Raw genomic sequence first — 6,355 nt, 5'->3', positions numbered from 1 at the left:
CCCCCTCCCCCCCCCCCCACCCCCAACAACAAAAATAATGATAATAAATAATATTAAATATTTTTTGTTTTAAGCAAAGCAATCCATCATGCCCAATTTCAATGTAGATCCACTTTCCCAATGGATCAGAGCTAGGTAGTAATCTGTGGTGTAAGAATTAATATGGCAGGTGTAAAAGTTAAGGACTTCATTATATTTTATGCCTCATTGCCCCTCGAGTTCTGAATTTTTAGAAGAAAAATATTCCCCTTTTGTGAGAGATCCATTTATATTAGCTGTCATGTTATTTATTCAAATAATCCCCTCTGTACAATATGGAATCCCACTTCCTCCCAGCACCATGCTGATCGCTGATAGTATTGAAAATGTATGAGAATAAATAAGAAAAGTGGAAAATAAGAAATGAGAACTGAGTCTAATCAACTTAAATGATTTATGTAAACCTGCGATTGAAGGTGATATGAAGAAAAAAAGATATTGAGAAAGCAAAATATTTAATGATTTCCAAGGGAAAGTGCATTTATTTCTTCTAAACTCTGTTTTCAAGTGATGTGATAAATTACGTATGGGAATAAGAGGAAGGAGAGCTAATGTTTGACAACTCAAGGAACCCCAGAGATGGCTTCATGTTTTAGTCAGCGGCACCAAATCTTAATAGACTTTAGAGCTGAAAATCTCTAATTTGTAGTATTATGATATATTACACAAGTAGAGTTTTCCTGATGGAGAAGCAGAGTGTATTATTTGTCACCAGATTGTAATTCATGCCGAAAATTGGTATGACTTCCCCTTAATTTGTTTTGATTCCCCAGATCACGGCCTTTATATTTTCTTTATGATTGCAATTACATCTTGGTATGATTTAAAATTCTCCTGACAAAGTACACCTCTTCTAATTTTTTTTATCCCCGTTGTATAAAAAAATGCATACCTACCTTCATTCAATTTTCATTGTTTGATTATTGAACAAGGAAAATAAAAAACAGTGAATATGATTACGACATTGAACTAATTTGTTTATCAAAATGATTAATTCCTCTATATTCTCAAGACGTTTTGTAAGGTTGAAGATTAAAATTAATTTACAGTGTCATATTAAAATGGCATTACAGAATTTTTCCAGATCCTTAAGAATGGTTTTACAAAGCATCGGTACACCTATTAAGATAGCATGTACAAAATTTGGTTGAAATCATTGAAAAAATGAATATTATTCGTTTGAGAAAGCTATGTTATTGTGATTTAGAATTATATTTCAGTAAGGTTAACTTTAAGAGGGAATATACTTATGTTGTGAGTTGTAAGTATGGAAGCAAAGGGGTAAAACATTTTAAAGGTAAACTGTACTTCACTTCTGCCTTGCAGTGGTGCAAAGCATTTTTTTTTAAACACTCACTTGTTTGAGAGTAGGGAGGGGGTTGAAGAATGAAAAGGTGTTGCACTTTTGAGCCCTTGATTCAGATTGTTGTTTTGACAGCCTGCTTTCTCTCTCAGGGTTGCAACTTGGAATAAAAGTATGTTTTTCTAAACAACAATAACAAGTCATTGTATTATAGTTTTTAATTCCCTCCATAGATACTCTACCCCTTTTCCCTCTCTACTCCTACCCATTCTCTCTCTCTCTCCCACAACCGCTTTCAAAGGAACCCAGCAAAAAAAAAAGTTGGCCCTACTAAGCTGTAAATGCCCCGTAGCATATTTTTTCCCTTCCTTCCATCCATTGTACCTTCCCCCTACTTTTTCCCCTGCCTCATTTTGAGGGCTCTCCTTTTTCATTCTGTAATTTTCACCTCTCAAGCTTTCCCCTAAAGAGGTGGATTTTATTTTATTATATGTAATGTTTGATAAGTAACTAGCTGCATAGACGTTGCCTTCTCTTCTTTTTAATCTATTCAATTCCGTGGCATTCCACATCTTTCACGTGAGTAGCGGAGACCTAGTTTCTTTTGTTGCGAGTAGGTTACTCACAAACAATAATCTCCCCTAAATATATTATTTCCCTTCTAAATAGGTGTCCATGACGACAGTATTGATAGGGTGCAGAGAACTCCAAAGTGCCCTCCCCCCCCCCCTTGTTTTGTTAAGTCGGGTGAAGTTGTTTGACCAGACTATTTAACTCCCCGGGTTGATTGTTGACTGCCTAAACTGTGTAGAAGTAAAGCCAAAGATATGTATCTCAGTCTTATTATGACCGTGTAATTATAAAATGGAATTTCATCAGATCATACTCTTAATCAAACTTCTAATCATTGTGGGAAATTTTACTGTCTCTCTTTCCCCTTTTCCAAATAAAATTAAAAATACTCTATTGAACCTTTTTTTGTTAATGCATAGAAGAGATCTTTAGTGAATTTTTTTTTCAAGGCAACTTTGATTTTAACTTTTTGTACATTTCATTATTCTTTCTTTCTTTATTTCTTTCTTTCTTTCAGTCATGAAGAAAAGCATCAATGTATCACATATTCACAAGTCTCTTATACTTGTTGAATTGAATGCCTATAGATAGAGATCTTCATGTGTAACAATGTAAATGCTAGTTGTGACAGTGGTTACATAGCGCTGGAACATTTCTCTTTCAATCCGTCCTCTTTTCCTTTCTATCTATGATGAATGTATACCCCTGACTGTGAAGCGCTATCTAATTGATCAATAGTAATAACATCTGCATGTCATCAACTCTTCTCCTGTAGATATTTCATCAGTTTGATAACCATTCAAGAAAAACTTGATGACATTCTGACATCTCCAGTTTTGATTCTCTCTCCCTGGACCGGTGTGGTCTCACCCAATCTTTTCTCTTTCTGTCACAGAGGGGGCATGACGGGCATAGCTCCTGCGTGATTTTTCTTCTCTAAATACATATTTACTTTGCTAGAATATCCCTAAAGTGCATAAACCCCGTGAGCGGAGTTTTGGGGGTGTCCGTGTCGGTGAGTATCGTCTCAACAGCAGGGGGCGTCGTGTCACCGTACAATTACGGTCGTGCCCCACTGGGCAGCTGCCATCTTTGATTCTCCTACCGCGCTCTCTGCCTGCTTTTGCTTCCCCTTATACCCAATGTTCATTCCTGCACCTCTATGAAAACTGCTACCTTACCTCATCACATCACCCCCCCCCCCTTCCTGGACATCCCCACCCCTCTTCTGCTGCCATTCCCCCCTCCTGCTCGATCTTGAACCTCGCATGTTGTTCTTCAAAAGTCCACATGATCAAACATTGACTGAACGTCAATACCTCATCAAGAATGAAGCAAAATATTCACCGAGATCGAGGATCTATCATGTGGAATCATGTCTTCGATTCCGCTTTCTTGATCTGCTGCGAATAAAGTGCCATGACTTCTGTGACCAAAGAATAACATTGCCTGGCTGGCTGGCTGGCATGCATGCCATGCAGGGTAGCAAGCAAGCAAGCAAGCGCTTGTCTGCAAGTGTTTCTTTCTCTTACAGTGTGACTATGCATGCTCTACTTGTGTGAGTAGCTAGCCCTTCTCTCAATGCAAGCTGGGGCAGACGATAGTACTCTGCAACTCGCTCGCCTCGAAAGAAAAGAAAACTCGGTTTATTCATCCATCCATGTGTAAAATGGGCTCTCTTTTGTTGCAGTTTTGACACAGTAGGCCATATCAACAAAATCCCCCTCTTATCTTTTTCCCCTTTTCTCTCTCTTCTCTTTTTTTCTCTGACTGCCAGTTGGCACTTTAAAAAGTGGTTAGCTCTCCTTTCACACCTCTGTTCTGCATCTCATGTGTTCATAAAGTACCAGATGAATTGGACCCATTTTTGAGGACGAAGGGATGTTTTTCTTAGCTTTTTATGCTCTTCTCATTTCTTTTCTTCAAACCGATAGAAACAGGTCTGTTAATTGTGCATGCTCGTATGAGTAAGCAACATTGTGCATTTGCGTATTAAGGATTGCTGGGAAATCTTCATTGACAAACATTCAATCTCACACATTCTTCCAATCCCAACCCCCTGGTTTTTGTCACCCTTCTGTTTTCCTTCGCCAACTGCTTCTTAAAGACACCATACACTGGTAGCAGCAAGTTCTCCCTCCCTCTGAATGGCCTTTCGACCTGATTGTATTTCGCAATTAGGTGCCAAAGTCTACAATAACAGATTTTTCTCTCTTTTTTTCATCTCCATCTTAGCAAGTCCATGATCGGGCATATTATTGCAGGTGCAATACAGAGATGTTATGTCTACATTGTACTAAAGCAACAGTCTAGATGGATTTTATCCGCTTGGGTTTGATCAGAATTTGACACAAAATACCACCCTGCAGATCCTGTTAGAAATGCAAACATAATCCTTGATGGACGTCATACTACTTCCAGGAATATTTTAAACCACCCCGTATCATATATTCCATGTCATGTCTATGTCTTACAAAACATTAACCAAATACAAGCCCAAATATTGATATGTGACTTGGCAACTGCCTTGAAGAAATAAGTTGATTTCATATCAGGTAATGATAAATAGTTATTGATTCTGAAAAAGACCAGGTGCTGTCTATATTCAGGTTTACAATCAAGACTGATCCAAACCATTTCTGTTTATATTTGGAACCTTGTCATCAAAAAGATTCTTTGCTAACTCCAAATATATACATTGATCAAAACCGATTTCAGGTATGAGATGAAATGTGGAAAAACAAAAATCTCTGTAGTCCTTTCTAACGTTTGTAGGTGTGATGAACGTCATACACTGTTGAATGCAAACCAAGAGAGTGAGAGACATATGTTAGCTTTCCCCCTCATTTACAAGACCGTCCGCTATACACGATTTGCTGCAGCGGTTGAAAGCAGATGTGAAGCTGCTTTTGGTTAAAAGCGAAAGGTTGCATTTGTATGTTCCTGACCAAAGCAAGAATCATTCGTTTGTCAATATGACATTTGGATATCATCACTGCAGTTGCATTATGCAGGCACACACAGGAAACGGGTAATAGAAGGGGAGGAAAAGGGGAGGGGAGGGGGTGTCGAGAAGAGGATGAGGAGTGGGAGAGGGGTAATAAGGGATGGGGGAACCACCAGGGTGAAAGAGGAATGGGGGTGAGGGGGATGATGGAAGAAGGAATGACAGAAGAAAACAGAGTGGAAGAATAAATTTTAACATTCTCACTGTGAGGCATGTATAAAAGGACAGGATGAGAGAGAAAATAGAAAGTGAGATGTGAAAGATGATGAGGAAATATGAGAAGGTCAGTCAGAGTCCAATATTTTGGATTAAGAGAGTGTGGAATAAAAATTAAAAAAGGGACAGAAAGGCAGATAGGTGCCTCTGATTGTTTTGTAATGAAGCTCTTGAACGCTTTCTACGGGGGGAAGTTGAAATATCAAGGTGTGGAGATATGCTGCAAATGGAAGATGTGATGATACTGCTAATGCATGATAAAACATTCAAGACATAATTCAGGCTCGCAAAGTGCCTTTACAGAAGCATCCAGAAAAAGACTCGCACATTAGTTATCTGTCCATATCATGCAGTTGTCTCGTCAAACCCATAGCCTTAACGTGTGCACTTACCAGCCGACATCCACTCTTAACAAGAAATTTATTGCTCTACTTTTCTTTCCTCCCCCACCACTGCTCATATTTTGGAAGGAGACGTATTGATGTAGCTTTTAAAAACAGCAAATGTAGCGGGAGCTAGAAGCTGGACTTCCTGACCAAGTATTAGCTAGATTGGGCTTTAATTTGATGAAATAGAAATGCCGAAATGCCCATCTAAAGATTTGTGGACGCAGGAATGGTCTGGTGGGACATCATTTTTGTCTCCCCCTAGTCAGTGGCTTGTGAAGTGTAAAGGGTTCATAACCTACGCTGTCTGGGTATATGTCATCTACTTAGAGCCATAAGGGCATTAACACTATATAGAATGAGTTGAGATAATGTCCTTCTGATTTTCAGCAGGGGATGTTGATTCATCCTACAGCATATGTTTCCATTTCCGTTGATTTCATCAATTATCATAGAAGAGTGTTTATGAAAACTGCGTTGTTTATGTCCCAAGACTTTTACCCTCATCAGTTTTATTTTTTTTCTGTTGACTCGCATTTCTGTGTTCACACGTTTGGGAAAAAATGGAAAAGAATGTGTAGAAATATTTAGGGGCATTGAACTAAGTTTTCAATCAAAAGTTAGTGTATTGTATGCAGATTATGCTTTTTCATATCTGCCATGAGATATGTGTGAATTAAAAATTAAGCTTCTGCTTTATGTATGTCTTTCTTAGTGCGTATTGTAATACTTGTCTGTTGTGGCTTGTCTACAAATTCAGTGTTATCATACTCCGTGGCAGAATTTTATGTCTGCATTTCTTTCAAACTGTCTGTACCCTCCTCACAATTG

This window comes from Strongylocentrotus purpuratus, unplaced genomic scaffold (assembly GCF_000002235.5).
Source record: "Strongylocentrotus purpuratus isolate Spur 01 unplaced genomic scaffold, Spur_5.0 spur5_scaffold_5, whole genome shotgun sequence".
Lineage (NCBI taxonomy): Eukaryota > Metazoa > Echinodermata > Echinoidea > Camarodonta > Strongylocentrotidae > Strongylocentrotus > Strongylocentrotus purpuratus.
This window is presented reverse-complemented; position numbering follows the sequence as displayed.